The following is a 15,000-nucleotide window of genomic DNA, read 5'->3' on the forward strand; positions in this document are numbered from 1 at the left end:
AAAACCAGAAACAAAAAAAAACGGAAGCCAAAGGGTCGTTACCAACGGCACAGATTCCAAATTGCCATGGTAGTGTGTTATTGGTGTTGTTGTTTCCTATTCTCTCATGTGCACGCGTTAAGAAATATTCACAAGATAGAAATAAAACCCAATCGTGTTTATACACCGCACAGCGTTTAAAAACAACCGGAGGCAAAAGGGTCATAGCCAACGACATGGATTCGAAATCGTCAGGGGTATTGCGTTGTTGTTGTTGTTGTTGTTGTTGTTGTTGTTGTTGTTGTTGTTGGTGTTTCCTTTCTCTCATGTGCACGCGTTAAGTTTGAAGCTCACTGCGTTCGCGAAAACAGCGCTGAAACAAGACTCCAAGTGCAGGAGAAAAAAAAAAGCCTACAACACCCGGTGTTCCCAGGCAGTTGCCCAACCAAGTACTGACCAGGCCCAAACCTGTTTAGCTTCCGAGATCAGACGAGATCGGGCGTTTTCAGGATGGTATGGTCGTAGGCAACAGATAATTCTCTTGGAATCCTCTTGAGGGATTGATTAATTATACTTTTCAAGTGGAACTCCATTGAGAGATCAGTCCAAAAACGATGCAGAGCACGAAATATCAGAAAGTTGTTTTCGGGTTCAGATGAAACTTGGTGGACACGTTGGGTATGTCGCAAGGACGAATTGATTCGATTTTGGTGAAGATCCGAATCCGGGTCTGGATGAGAGAATTATTAAATTTTGAAAGTGATTCTTCACTCGATTGAGATCGGGTCAAAAACGATGCAGTTCTGCAGGCCATGATATTTCAAAAACGAATTTGGCCCGATATGTTCGCGTGGATCAGGCATTACGTGGCGGACATATGCGCTCCACCGAGTACCCTTCCAGTTTCAGAGATGAAACAAACCTCGTGCGAGAATTTACCCTATCCACACCAAGAACGTGATGAACCCAAGTGACTTCACACTCACAACTTAAACTTGACAATTCCTCGAAGATGTGGAACCGGGGGGGGGAGAGAGAGAGAGAGAGAGAGAGAGAGAGAGAGAGAGAGAGAGAGAGAGAGAGAGAGAGAGAGAGAGAGAGAGAGAGAGAGAGAGAGAGAGAGAGAGAGAGAGAGAGAGAGAGAGAGAGAGAGAGAGAGAGAGAATCACGATGAAAAATAATTTTTTGATGATGCGGGAGATATCTTTATTAAAATCAGTGGAGGAAATATGCACCATGTCTGATATTATTTCGGTCTTTCAAGTCTCCGACGATGCCTTTATCTCCCGGCATGCATCATTCCCCATGACAAAAACCAGAAACAAAAAAAAAAAAACGGAAGCCAAAGGGTCGTTACCAACGGCACGGATTCCAAATTGCCATGGTAGTGTGTTATTGGTGTTGTTGTTTCCTATTCTCTCATGTGCACGCGTTAAGAAATATTCACAAGATAGAAATAAAACCCAATCGTGTTTATACACCGCACAGCGTTTAAAAACAACCGGAAGCAAAAGGGTCATAGCCAACGACATGGATTCGAAATCGTCAGGGGTATTGCGTTGTTGTTGTTGTTGTTGTTGTTTCCTTTCTCTCATGTGCACGCGTTAAGTTTGAAGCTCACTGCGTTCGCGAAAACAGCGCTGAAACAAGACTCCAAGTGCAGGAGAAAAAAAAAGCCTACAACACCCGGTGTTCCCAGGCAGTTGCCCAACCAGGTACTGACCAGGCCCGAACCTGTTTAGCTTCCGAGATCAGAGGAGATCGGGCGTATTCAGGATGGTATGGTCGTAGGCAACAGATAATTCTCTTAGAATCCTCTTGAGGGATTGATTAATTATACTTTTCAAGTGGAACTCCATTGAGAGATCAGTCCAAAAACGATGCAGAGCACGATATATCAGAAAGTTGTTTTCGGGTTCAGATGAAACTTGGTGGACACGTTGGGTATGTCGTAAGGACGAATTGATTCGATTTTGGTGAAGATCCGAATCCGGGTCTGGATGAGAGAATTATTAAATTTTGAAAGTGATTCTTCACTCGATTGAGATCGGGTCAAAAACGATGCAGTTCTGCAGGCCATGATATTTCAAAAACGAATTTGGCCCGATATGTTCGCGTGGATCAGGCATTACGTGGCGGACATATGCGCTCCACCGAGTACCCTTCCAGTTTCAGAGATGAAACAAACCTCGTGCGAGAATTTACCCGATCCACGCCAAGCACGTGATGAACCCAAGTGACTTCACACTCACAACTTAAACTTGACAATTCCTCGAATATGTGGAACCGGGGGGGGGGAGAGAGAGAGAGAGAGAGAGAGAGAGAGAGAGAGAGAGAGAGAGAGAGAGAGAGAGAGAGAGAGAGAGAGAAAGAGAGAGAGAGAGAGAGAGAGAGAGAGAGAGAGAGAGAGAGAAAGAGAGAGAGAGAGAGAGAGAGAGAGAGAGAGAGAGAGAGAGAGAGAGAGAGAGAGAGAGAGAGAGAGAGAGAGAGAGAGAGAGAGAGAGAGAGAGAGAGAGAGAGAGAGAGAGAGAGAGAGAGAGAGAGAGAGAGAGACAGAGAGAGAGAGAGAGAGAGAGAGAGAGAGAGAGAGAGAGAGAGAGAGAGAGAGAGAGAGAGAGAGAGAGAGAGAGAGAGAGAGAGAGAGAGAGAGAGAGAGAGAGAGAGAGAGAGAGAGAGAGAGAGAGAGAGAGAGAGAGAGAGAGAGAGAGAGAGAGAGAGAGAGAGAGAGAGAGAGAGAGAGAGAGAGAGAGAGAGACAGAGAGAGAGAGAGAGAGAGAGAGAGAGAGAGAGAGAGAGAGAGAGAGAGAGAGAGAGAGAGAGAGAGAGAGAGAGAGAGAGAGAGAGAGAGAGAGAGAGAGAGAGAGAGAGAGAGAGAGAGAGAGAGAGAGAGAGAGAGAGAGAGAGAGAGAGAGAGAGAGAGAGAGAGAGAGAGAGAGAGAGAGAGAGAGAGAGAGAGAGAGAGAGAGAGAGAGAGAGAGAGAGAGAGAGAGAGAGAGAGAGAGAGAGAGAGAGAGAGAGAGAGAGAGAGAGAGAGAGAGAGAGAGAGAGAGAGAGAGAGAGAGAGAGAGAGAGAGAGAGAGAGAGAGAGAGAGAGAGAGAGAGAGAGAGAGAGAGAGAGAGAGAGAGAGAGAGAGAGAGAGAGAGAGAGAGAGAGAGAGAGAGAGAGAGAGAGAGAGAGAGAGAGAGAGAGAGAGAGAGAGAGAGAGAGAGAGAGAGAGAGAGAGAGAGAGAGAGAGAGAGAGAGAGAGAGAGAGAGAGAGAGAGAGAGAGAGAGAGAGAGAGAGAGAGAGAGAGAGAGAGAGAGAGAGAGAGAGAGAGAGAGAGAGAGAGAGAGAGAGAGAGAGAGAGACAGAGAGAGAGAGAGAGAGAGAGAGAGAGAGAGAGAGAGAGAGAGAGAGAGAGAGAGAGAGAGAGAGAGAGAGAGAGAGAGAGAGAGAGAGAGAGAGAGAGAGAGAGAGAGAGAGAGAGAGAGAGAGAGAGAGAGAGAGAGAGAGAGAGAGAGAGAGAGAGAGAGAGAGAGAGAGAGAGAGAGAGAGAGAGAGAGAGAGAGAGAGAGAGAGAGAGAGAGAGAGAGAGAGAGAGAGAGAGAGAGAGAGAGAGAGAGAGAGAGAGAGAGAGAGAGAGAGAGAGAGAGAGAGAGAGAGAGAGAGAGAGAGAGAGAGAGAGAGAGAGAGAGAGAGAGAGAGAGAGAGAGAGAGAGAGAGAGAGAGAGAGAGAGAGAGAGAGAGAGAGAGAGAGAGAGAGAGAGAGAGAGAGAGAGAGAGAGAGAGAGAGAGAGAGAGAGAGAGAGAGAGAGAGAGAGAGAGAGAGAGAGAGAGAGAGAGAGAGAGAGAGAGAGAGAGAGAGAGAGAGAGAGAGAGAGAGAGAGAGAGAGAGAGAGAGAGAGAGAGAGAGAGAGAGAGAGAGAGAGAGAGAGAGAGAGAGAGAGAGAGAGAGAGAGAGAGAGAGAGAGAGAGAGAGAGAGAGAGAGAGAGAGAGAGAGAGAGAGAGAGAGAGAGAGAGAGAGAGAGAGAGAGAGAGAGAGAGAGAGAGAGAGAGAGAGAGAGAGAGAGAGAGAGAGAGAGAGAGAGAGAGAGAGAGAGAGAGAGAGAGAGAGAGAGAGAGAGAGAGAGAGAGAGAGAGAGAGAGAGAGAGAGAGAGAGAGAGAGAGAGAGAGAGAGAGAGAGAGAGAGAGAGAGAGAGAGAGAGAGAGAGAGAGAGACAGAGAGAGAGAGAGAGAGAGAGAGAGAGAGAGAGACAGAGAGAGAGAGAGAGAGAGAGAGAGAGAGAGAGAGAGAGAGAGAGAGAGAGAGAGAGAGAGAGAGAGAGAGAGAGAGAGAGAGAGAGAGAAAATCACGATGAAAAATAATTTTTTGATGATGCGGGAGATATCTTTATTAAAATCAGTGAAGGAAATATACACCATGTCTGATATTATTTCGGTCTTTCAGGTCTCTGACGATGCCTTTATCTCCCGGCATGCATCATTCCCCATGACAAAAACCAGAAACAAAAAAAAAAACGGAAGCCAAAGGGTCGTTACCAACGGCACGGATTCCAAATTGCCATGGTAGTGTGTTATTGGTGTTGTTATTTCCTATTCTCTCATGTGCACGCGTTAAGAAATATTCACAAGATAGAAATAAAACCCAATCGTGTTTATACACCGCACAGCGTTTAAAAACAACCGGAGGCAAAAGGGTCATAGCCAACGACATGGATTCGAAATCGTCAGGGGTATTGCGTTGTTGTTGTTGTTGTTGTTGTTGTTGTTGTTGTTGTTGTTGTTGTTGTTGGTGTTTCCTTTCTCTCATGTGCACGCGTTAAGTTTGAAGCTCACTGCGTTCGCGAAAACAGCGCTGAAACAAGACTCCAAGTGCAGGAGAAAAAAAAAAGCCTACAACACCCGGTGTTCCCAGGCAGTTGCCCAACCAGGTACTGACCAGGCCCAAACCTGTTTAGCTTCCGAGATCAGACGAGATCGGGCGTTTTCAGGATGGTATGGTCGTAGGCAACAGATAATTCTCTTGGAATCCTCTTGAGGGATTGATTAATTATACTTTTCAAGTGGAACTCCATTGAGAGATCAGTCCAAAAACGATGCAGAGCACGAAATATCAGAAAGTTGTTTTCGGGTTCAGATGAAACTTGGTGGACACGTTGGGTATGTCGCAAGGACGAATTGATTCGATTTTGGTGAAGATCCGAATCCGGGTCTGGATGAGAGAATTATTAAATTTTGAAAGTGATTCTTCACTCGATTGAGATCGGGTCAAAAACGATGCAGTTCTGCAGGCCATGATATTTCAAAAACGAATTTGGCCCGATATGTTCGCGTGGATCAGGCATTACGTGGCGGACATATGCGCTCCACCGAGTACCCTTCCAGTTTCAGAGATGAAACAAACCTCGTGCGAGAATTTACCCTATCCACACCAAGAACGTGATGAACCCAAGTGACTTCACACTCACAACTTAAACTTGACAATTCCTCGAAGATGTGGAACCGGGGGGAGAGAGAGAGAGAGAGAGAGAGAGAGAGAGAGAGAGAGAGAGAGAGAGAGAGAGAGAGAGAGAGAGAGAGAGAGAGAGAGAGAGAGGGAGAGAGAGAGAGAGAAAGAGAGAGAGAGAGAGAGAGAGAGAGAGAGAGAGAGAGAGAGAGAGAGAGAGAGAGAGAGAGAGAGAGAGAGAGAGAGAGAGAGAGAGAGAGAGAGAGAGAGAGAGAATGACGATGAAAAATAATTTTTTGATGATGCGGGAGATATCTTTATTAAAATCAGTGGAGGAAATATGCACCATGTCTGATATTATTTCGGTCTTTCAGGTCTCCGACGATGCCTTTATCTCCCGGCATGCATCATTCCCCATGACAAAAACCAGAAACAAAAAAAAAAACGGAAGCCAAAGGGTCGTTACCAACGGCACAGATTCCAAATTGCCATGGTAGTGTGTTATTGGTGTTGTTGTTTCCTATTCTCTCATGTGCACGCGTTAAGAAATATTCACAAGATAGAAATAAAACCCAATCGTGTTTATACACCGCACAGCGTTTAAAAACAACCGGAGGCAAAAGGGTCATAGCCAACGACATGGATTCGAAATCGTCAGGGGTATTGCGTTGTTGTTGTTGTTGTTGTTGTTGTTGTTGTTGTTGTTGTTGGTGTTTCCTTTCTCTCATGTGCACGCGTTAAGTTTGAAGCTCACTGCGTTCGCGAAAACAGCGCTGAAACAAGACTCCAAGTGCAGGAGAAAAAAAAAAGCCTACAACACCCGGTGTTCCCAGGCAGTTGCCCAACCAGGTACTGACCAGGCCCAAACCTGTTTAGCTTCCGAGATCAGACGAGATCGGGCGTTTTCAGGATGGTATGGTCGTAGGCAACAGATAATTCTCTTGGAATCCTCTTGAGGGATTGATTAATTATACTTTTCAAGTGGAACTCCATTGAGAGATCAGTCCAAAAACGATGCAGAGCACGAAATATCAGAAAGTTGTTTTCGGGTTCAGATGAAACTTGGTGGACACGTTGGGTATGTCGCAAGGACGAATTGATTCGATTTTGGTGAAGATCCGAATCCGGGTCTGGATGAGAGAATTATTAAATTTTGAAAGTGATTCTTCACTCGATTGAGATCGGGTCAAAAACGATGCAGTTCTGCAGGCCATGATATTTCAAAAACGAATTTGGCCCGATATGTTCGCGTGGATCAGGCATTACGTGGCGGACATATGCGCTCCACCGAGTACCCTTCCAGTTTCAGAGATGAAACAAACCTCGTGCGAGAATTTACCCTATCCACACCAAGAACGTGATGAACCCAAGTGACTTCACACTCACAACTTAAACTTGACAATTCCTCGAAGATGTGGAACCGGGGGGGGGGAGAGAGAGAGAGAGAGAGAGAGAGAGAGAGAGAGAGAGAGAGAGAGAGAGAGAGAGAGAGAGAGAGAGAGAGAGAGAGAGAGAGAGAGAGAGAGAGAGAGAGAATCACGATGAAAAATAATTTTTTGATGATGCGGGAGATATCTTTATTAAAATCAGTGGAGGAAATATGCACCATGTCTGATATTATTTCGGTCTTTCAAGTCTCCGACGATGCCTTTATCTCCCGGCATGCATCATTCCCCATGACAAAAACCAGAAACAAAAAAAAAAAAACGGAAGCCAAAGGGTCGTTACCAACGGCACGGATTCCAAATTGCCATGGTAGTGTGTTGTTGGTGTTGTTGTTTCCTATTCTCTCATGTGCACGCGTTAAGAAATATTCACAAGATAGAAATAAAACCCAATCGTGTTTATACATCGCACAGCGTTTAAAAACAACCGGAAGCAAAAGGGTCATAGCCAACGACATGGATTCGAAATTGTCAGGGGTATTGCGTTGTTGTTGTTGTTGTTGTTGTTGTTGTTGTTGTTGTTGTTGTTGTTGTTTCCTTTCTCTCATGTGCACGCGTTAAGTTTGAAGCTCACTGCGTTCGCGAAAACAGCGCTGAAACAAGATTCCAGGTGCAGGAGAAAAAAAAGCCTACAACACCTGGTGTTCCCAGGCAGTTGCCCAACCAGGTACTGACCAGGCCCGAACCTGTTTAGCTTCCGAGATCAGACGAGATCGGGCGTATTCAGGATGGTATGGTCGTAGGCAACAGATCAATCTCTTGGAATCCTCTTGAGGGATTGATTAATTATACTTTTCAAGTGGAACTCCATTGAGAGATCAGTCCAAAAACGATGCAGAGCACGAAATATCAGAAAGTTGTTTTCAGGTTCAGATGAAACTTGGTGGACACGTTGGGTATGTCGCAAGGACGAATTGATTCGATTTTGGTGAAGATCCGAATCCGGGTCTGGATGAGAGAATTATTAAATTTTGAAAGTGATTCTTCACTCGATTGAGATCGGGTCAAAAACGATGCAGTTCTGCAGGCCATGATATTTCAAAAACGAATTTGGCCCGATATGTTCGCGTGGATCAGGCATTACGTGGCGGACATATGCGCTCCACCGAGTACCCTTCCAGTTTCAGAGATGAAACAAACCTCGTGCGAGAATTTACCCTATCCACACCAAGAACGTGATGAACCCAAGTGACTTCACACTCACAACTTAAACTTGACAATTCCTCGAAGATGTGGAACCGGGGGGGGAGAGAGAGAGAGAGAGAGAGAGAGAGAGAGAGAGAGAGAGAGAGAGAGAGAGAGAGAGAGAGAGAGAGAGAGAGAGAGAGAGAGAGAGAGAGAGAGAGAGAGAGAGAGAGAGAGAGAGAGAGAGAGAGAGAGAGAGAGAGAGAATGACGATGAAAAATAATTTTTTGATGATGCGGGAGATATCTTTATTAAAATCAGTGGAGGAAATATGCACCATGTCTGATATTATTTCGGTCTTTCAGGTCTCCGACGATGCCTTTATCTCCCGGCATGCATCATTCCCCATGACAAAAACCAGAAACAAAAAAAAAAAACGGAAGCCAAAGGGTCGTTACCAACGGCACAGATTCCAAATTGCCATGGTAGTGTGTTATTGGTGTTGTTGTTTCCTATTCTCTCATGTGCACGCGTTAAGAAATATTCACAAGATAGAAATAAAACCCAATCGTGTTTATACACCGCACAGCGTTTAAAAACAACCGGAGGCAAAAGGGTCATAGCCAACGACATGGATTCGAAATCGTCAGGGGTATTGCGTTGTTGTTGTTGTTGTTGTTGTTGTTGTTGTTGTTGTTGTTGGTGTTTCCTTTCTCTCATGTGCACGCGTTAAGTTTGAAGCTCACTGCGTTCGCGAAAACAGCGCTGAAACAAGACTCCAGGTGCAGGAGAAAAAAAGCCTACAACACCTGGTGTTCCCAGGCAGTTGCCCAACCAGGTACTGACCAGGCCCGAACCTGTTTAGCTTCCGAGATCAGACGAGATCGGGCGTATTCAGGATGGTATGGTCGTAGGCAACAGATAATTCTCTTAGAATCCTCTTGAGGGATTGATTAATTATACTTTTCAAGTGGAACTCCATTGAGAGATCAGTCCAAAAACGATGCAGAGCACGATATATCAGAAAGTTGTTTTCGGGTTCAGATGAAACTTGGTGGACACGTTGGGTATGTCGCAAGGACGAATTGATTCGATTTTGGTGAAGATCCGAATCCGGGTCTGGATGAGAGAATTATTAAATTTTGAAAGTGATTCTTCACTCGATTGAGATCGGGTCAAAAACGATGCAGTTCTGCAGGCCATGATATTTCAAAAACGAATTTGGCCCGATATGTTCGCGTGGATCAGGCATTACGTGGCGGACATATGCGCTCCTCCGAGTACCCTTCCAGTTTCAGAGATGAAACAAACCTCGTGCGAGAATTTACCCTATCCACACCAAGAACGTGATGAACCCAAGTGACTTCACACTCACAACTTAAACTTGACAATTCCTCGAAGATGTGGAACCGGGGGGGAGAGAGAGAGAGAGAGAGAGAGAGAGAGAGAGAGAGAGAGAGAGAGAGAGAGAGAGAGAGAGAGAGAGAGAGAGAGAGAGAGAGAGAGAGAGAGAGAGAGAGAGAGAGAGAGAGAGAGAGAGAGAGAGAGAGAGAGAGAGAGAGAGAGAGAGAGAGAGAGAGAGAGAGAGAGAGAGAGAGAGAGAGAGAGAGAATGACGATGAAAAATAATTTTTTGATGATGCGGGAGATATCTTTATTAAAATCAGTGGAGGAAATATGCACCATGTCTGATATTATTTCGGTCTTTCAGGTCTCCGACGATGCCTTTATCTCCCGGCATGCATCATTCCCCATGACAAAAACCAGAAACAAAAAAAAAACGGAAGCCAAAGGGTCGTTACCAACGGCACAGATTCCAAATTGCCATGGTAGTGTGTTATTGGTGTTGTTGTTTCCTATTCTCTCATGTGCACGCGTTAAGAAATATTCACAAGATAGAAATAAAACCCAATCGTGTTTATACACCGCACAGCGTTTAAAAACAACCGGAGGCAAAAGGGTCATAGCCAACGACATGGATTCGAAATCGTCAGGGGTATTGCGTTGTTGTTGTTGTTGTTGTTGTTGTTGTTGTTGTTGTTGTTGGTGTTTCCTTTCTCTCATGTGCACGCGTTAAGTTTGAAGCTCACTGCGTTCGCGAAAACAGCGCTGAAACAAGACTCCAGGTGCAGGAGAAAAAAAAGCCTACAACACCTGGTGTTCCCAGGCAGTTGCCCAACCAGGTACTGACCAGGCCCGAACCTGTTTAGCTTCCGAGATCAGACGAGATCGGGCGTATTCAGGATGGTATGGTCGTAGGCAACAGATAATTCTCTTAGAATCCTCTTGAGGGATTGATTAATTATACTTTTCAAGTGGAACTCCATTGAGAGATCAGTCCAAAAACGATGCAGAGCACGATATATCAGAAAGTTGTTTTCGGGTTCAGATGAAACTTGGTGGACACGTTGGGTATGTCGCAAGGACGAATTGATTCGATTTTGGTGAAGATCCGAATCCGGGTCTGGATGAGAGAATTATTAAATTTTGAAAGTGATTCTTCACTCGATTGAGATCGGGTCAAAAACGATGCAGTTCTGCAGGCCATGATATTTCAAAAACGAATTTGGCCCGATATGTTCGCGTGGATCAGGCATTACGTGGCGGACATATGCGCTCCACCGAGTACCCTTCCAGTTTCAGAGATGAAACAAACCTCGTGCGAGAATTTACCCTATCCACACCAAGAACGTGATGAACCCAAGTGACTTCACACTCACAACTTAAACTTGACAATTCCTCGAAGATGTGGAACCGGGGGGAGAGAGAGAGAGAGAGAGAGAGAGAGAGAGAGAGAGAGAGAGAGAGAGAGAGAGAGAGAGAGAGAGAGAGAGAGAGAGAGAGAGAGAGAGAGAGAGAGAGAGAGAGAGAGAGAGAGAGAGAGAATGACGATGAAAAATAATTTTTTGATGATGCGGGAGATATCTTTATTAAAATCAGTGGAGGAAATATGCACCATGTCTGATATTATTTCGGTCTTTCAGGTCTCCGACGATGCCTTTATCTCCCGGCATGCATCATTCCCCATGACAAAAACCAGAAACAAAAAAAAAAAAAACGGAAGCCAAAGGGTCGTTACCAACGGCACAGATTCCAAATTGCCATGGTAGTGTGTTATTGGTGTTGTTGTTTCCTATTCTCTCATGTGCACGCGTTAAGAAATATTCACAAGATAGAAATAAAACCCAATCGTGTTTATACACCGCACAGCGTTTAAAAACAACCGGAGGCAAAAGGGTCATAGCCAACGACATGGATTCGAAATCGTCAGGGGTATTGCGTTGTTGTTGTTGTTGTTGTTGTTGTTGTTGTTGTTGTTGTTGTTGTTGTTGGTGTTTCCTTTCTCTCATGTGCACGCGTTAAGTTTGAAGCTCACTGCGTTCGCGAAAACAGCGCTGAAACAAGACTCCAGGTGCAGGAGAAAAAAAAAAGCCTACAACACCTGGTGTTCCCAGGCAGTTGCCCAACCAGGTACTGACCAGGCCCGAACCTGTTTAGCTTCCGAGATCAGACGAGATCGGGCGTATTCAGGATGGTATGGTCGTAGGCAACAGATAATTCTCTTAGAATCCTCTTGAGGGATTGATTAATTATACTTTACAAGTGGAACTCCATTGAGAGATCAGTCCAAAAACGATGCAGAGCACGATATATCAGAAAGTTGTTTTCGGGTTCAGATGAAACTTGGTGGACACGTTGGGTATGTCGCAAGGACGAATTGATTCGATTTTGGTGAAGATCCGAATCCGGGTCTGGATGAGAGAATTATTAAATTTTGAAAGTGATTCTTCACTCGATTGAGATCGGGTCAAAAACGATGCAGTTCTGCAGGCCATGATATTTCAAAAACGAATTTGGCCCGATATGTTCGCGTGGATCAGGCATTACGTGGCGGACATATGCGCTCCACCGAGTACCCTTCCAGTTTCAGAGATGAAACAAACCTCGTGCGAGAATTTACCCGATCCACGCCAAGCACGTGATGAACCCAAGTGACTTCACACTCACAACTTAAACTTGACAATTCCTCGAATATGTGGAACCGGGGGGGGGAGAGAGAAAGAGAGAAAGAGAGAAAAAGAGAGGGAGAGAGAGAGAGAGAGAGAGAGGGAGAGGGAGAGGCAGAGGGAGAGGCAGAGGGGGTGGGAGAGGGAGAGGGAGAGGGAGGGAGAGAGAGAGGGAGAGGGAGAGGGAGAGGGAGAGGGAGAGGGAGAGAGAGAGAGAGAGGGAGAGGGAGAGGGAGAGGGAGAGGGAGAGAGAGAGAGAGACAGAGAGAGAGAGAGGGAGAGGGAGAGGGAGAGGGAGAGGGAGAGAGAGAGAGAGAGGGAGAGGGAGAGGGAGAGTGAGAGGGAGAGGGAGAGGGAGAGGGAGAGGGAGAGGGGGAGGAAGAGGGAGAGGAGGAGGGAGAGGAGAGGAGGAGAGAGAGAGAGAGAGAGAGAGAGAGAGAGAGAGAGAGAGAGAGAGAGAGAGAGAGAGAGAGAGAGAGAGAGAGAGAGAGAGAGAGAGAGAGAGAGAGAGAGAGAGAGAGAATCACGATGAAAAATAATTTTTTGATGATGCGGGAGATATCTTTATTAAAATCAGTGGAGGAAATATGCACCATGTCTGATATTATTTCGGTCTTTCAGGTCTCCGACGATGCCTTTATCTCCCGGCATGCATCATTCCCCATGACAAAAACCAGAAACAAAAAAAAAAAACGGAAGCCAAAGGGTCGTTACCAACGGCACAGATTCCAAATTGCCATGGTAGTGTGTTATTGGTGTTGTTGTTTCCTATTCTCTCATGTGCACGCGTTAAGAAATATTCACAAGATAGAAATAAAACCCAATCGTGTTTATACACCGCACAGCGTTTAAAAACAACCGGAGGCAAAAGGGTCATAGCCAACGACATGGATTCGAAATCGTCAGGGGTATTGCGTTGTTGTTGTTGTTGTTGTTGTTGTTGTTGTTGTTGTTGGTGTTTCCTTTCTCTCATGTGCACGCGTTAAGTTTGAAGCTCACTGCGTTCGCGAAAACAGCGCTGAAACAAGACTCCAGGTGCAGGAGAAAAAAAAGCCTACAACACCTGGTGTTCCCAGGCAGTTGCCCAACCAGGTACTGACCAGGCCCGAACCTGTTTAGCTTCCGAGATCAGACGAGATCGGGCGTATTCAGGATGGTATGGTCGTAGGCAACAGATAATTCTCTTAGAATCCTCTTGAGGGATTGATTAATTATACTTTTCAAGTGGAACTCCATTGAGAGATCAGTCCAAAAACGATGCAGAGCACGATATATCAGAAAGTTGTTTTCGGGTTCAGATGAAACTTGGTGGACACGTTGGGTATGTCGCAAGGACGAATTGATTCGATTTTGGTGAAGATCCGAATCCGGGTCTGGATGAGAGAATTATTAAATTTTGAAAGTGATTCTTCACTCGATTGAGATCGGGTCAAAAACGATGCAGTTCTGCAGGCCATGATATTTCAAAAACGAATTTGGCCCGATATGTTCGCGTGGATCAGGCATTACGTGGCGGACATATGCGCTCCTCCGAGTACCCTTCCAGTTTCAGAGATGAAACAAACCTCGTGCGAGAATTTACCCTATCCACACCAAGAACGTGATGAACCCAAGTGACTTCACACTCACAACTTAAACTTGACAATTCCTCGAAGATGTGGAACCGGGGGGAGAGAGAGAGAGAGAGAGAGAGAGAGAGAGAGAGAGAGAGAGAGAGAGAGAGAGAGAGAGAGAGAGAGAGAGAGAGAGAGAGAGAGAGAGAGAGACAGAGAGAGAGAGAGAGAGAGAGAGAGAGAGAGAGAGAGAGAGAGAGAGAGAGAGAGAGAGAGAGAGAGAGAGAGAGAGAGAGAGAGAGAGAGAGAATGACGATGAAAAATAATTTTTTGATGATGCGGGAGATATCTTTATTAAAATCAGTGGAGGAAATATGCACCATGTCTGATATTATTTCGGTCTTTCAGGTCTCCGACGATGCCTTTATCTCCCGGCATGCATCATTCCCCATGACAAAAACCAGAAACAAAAAAAAAAAACGGAAGCCAAAGGGTCGTTACCAACGGCACAGATTCCAAATTGCCATGGTAGTGTGTTATTGGTGTTGTTGTTTCCTATTCTCTCATGTGCACGCGTTAAGAAATATTCACAAGATAGAAATAAAACCCAATCGTGTTTATACACCGCACAGCGTTTAAAAACAACCGGAGGCAAAAGGGTCATAGCCAACGACATGGATTCGAAATCGTCAGGGGTATTGCGTTGTTGTTGTTGTTGTTGTTGTTGTTGTTGTTGTTGTTGTTGGTGTTTCCTTTCTCTCATGTGCACGCGTTAAGTTTGAAGCTCACTGCGTTCGCGAAAACAGCGCTGAAACAAGACTCCAGGTGCAGGAGAAAAAAGCCTACAACACCTGGTGTTCCCAGGCAGTTGCCCAACCAGGTACTGACCAGGCCCGAACCTGTTTAGCTTCCGAGATCAGACGAGATCGGGCGTATTCAGGATGGTATGGTCGTAGGCAACAGATAATTCTCTTAGAATCCTCTTGAGGGATTGATTAATTATACTTTACAAGTGGAACTCCATTGAGAGATCAGTCCAAAAACGATGCAGAGCACGATATATCAGAAAGTTGTTTTCGGGTTCAGATGAAACTTGGTGGACACGTTGGGTATGTCGCAAGGACGAATTGATTCGATTTTGGTGAAGATCCGAATCCGGGTCTGGATGAGAGAATTATTAAATTTTGAAAGTGATTCTTCACTCGATTGAGATCGGGTCAAAAACGATGCAGTTCTGCAGGCCATGATATTTCAAAAACGAATTTGGCCCGATATGTTCGCGTGGATCAGGCATTACGTGGCGGACATATGCGCTCCACCGAGTACCCTTCCAGTTTCAGAGATGAAACAAACCTCGTGCGAGAATTTACCCTATCCACACCAAGAACGTGATGAACCCAAGTGACTTCACACTCACAACTTAAACTTGACAATTCCTCGAAGATGTGGAACCGGGGGGGAGA

The 15,000-nt window shown here is 45.5% G+C and overlaps 9 non-coding genes and 1 pseudogene across 9 annotated transcripts; all 10 read right to left on the reverse strand.

Moving 5' to 3' along the window:
- Positions 1–387: 387 nt before the first annotated feature.
- On the reverse strand, positions 388–506 carry LOC147006352 (5S ribosomal RNA). Its single transcript, XR_015054896.1, has one exon. It is a non-coding gene; the product is annotated as a 5S ribosomal RNA (ribosomal RNA).
- A 1,147-nt stretch (positions 507–1,653) lies between these two features.
- Positions 1,654–1,772, reverse strand: LOC147006353 (5S ribosomal RNA; annotated as a pseudogene).
- A 3,080-nt stretch (positions 1,773–4,852) lies between these two features.
- LOC147006354 (5S ribosomal RNA) lies at positions 4,853–4,971 on the reverse strand. The gene has a single exon (XR_015054905.1). It is a non-coding gene; the product is annotated as a 5S ribosomal RNA (ribosomal RNA).
- A 1,245-nt stretch (positions 4,972–6,216) lies between these two features.
- LOC147006355 (5S ribosomal RNA) lies at positions 6,217–6,335 on the reverse strand. The gene has a single exon (XR_015054906.1). It is a non-coding gene; the product is annotated as a 5S ribosomal RNA (ribosomal RNA).
- Positions 6,336–7,479: 1,144 nt separating this feature from the next.
- Positions 7,480–7,598, reverse strand: LOC147006356 (5S ribosomal RNA). Its single transcript, XR_015054907.1, has one exon. It is a non-coding gene; the product is annotated as a 5S ribosomal RNA (ribosomal RNA).
- Positions 7,599–8,775: 1,177 nt separating this feature from the next.
- On the reverse strand, positions 8,776–8,894 carry LOC147006357 (5S ribosomal RNA). The gene has a single exon (XR_015054897.1). It is a non-coding gene; the product is annotated as a 5S ribosomal RNA (ribosomal RNA).
- Positions 8,895–10,119: 1,225 nt separating this feature from the next.
- Positions 10,120–10,238, reverse strand: LOC147006358 (5S ribosomal RNA). Its single transcript, XR_015054898.1, has one exon. It is a non-coding gene; the product is annotated as a 5S ribosomal RNA (ribosomal RNA).
- Positions 10,239–11,407: 1,169 nt separating this feature from the next.
- Positions 11,408–11,526, reverse strand: LOC147006359 (5S ribosomal RNA). Its single transcript, XR_015054899.1, has one exon. It is a non-coding gene; the product is annotated as a 5S ribosomal RNA (ribosomal RNA).
- Positions 11,527–13,035: 1,509 nt separating this feature from the next.
- LOC147006360 (5S ribosomal RNA) lies at positions 13,036–13,154 on the reverse strand. The gene has a single exon (XR_015054900.1). It is a non-coding gene; the product is annotated as a 5S ribosomal RNA (ribosomal RNA).
- Positions 13,155–14,376: 1,222 nt separating this feature from the next.
- On the reverse strand, positions 14,377–14,495 carry LOC147006361 (5S ribosomal RNA). The gene has a single exon (XR_015054901.1). It is a non-coding gene; the product is annotated as a 5S ribosomal RNA (ribosomal RNA).
- Positions 14,496–15,000: the final 505 nt, after the last annotated feature.

This window comes from Eptatretus burgeri, unplaced genomic scaffold, assembly GCF_056783735.1.
Source record: "Eptatretus burgeri isolate ZD-2024b unplaced genomic scaffold, Ebu_testis_v1 Ebu_testis_scaffold_3184, whole genome shotgun sequence".
Lineage (NCBI taxonomy): Eukaryota > Metazoa > Chordata > Myxini > Myxiniformes > Myxinidae > Eptatretus > Eptatretus burgeri.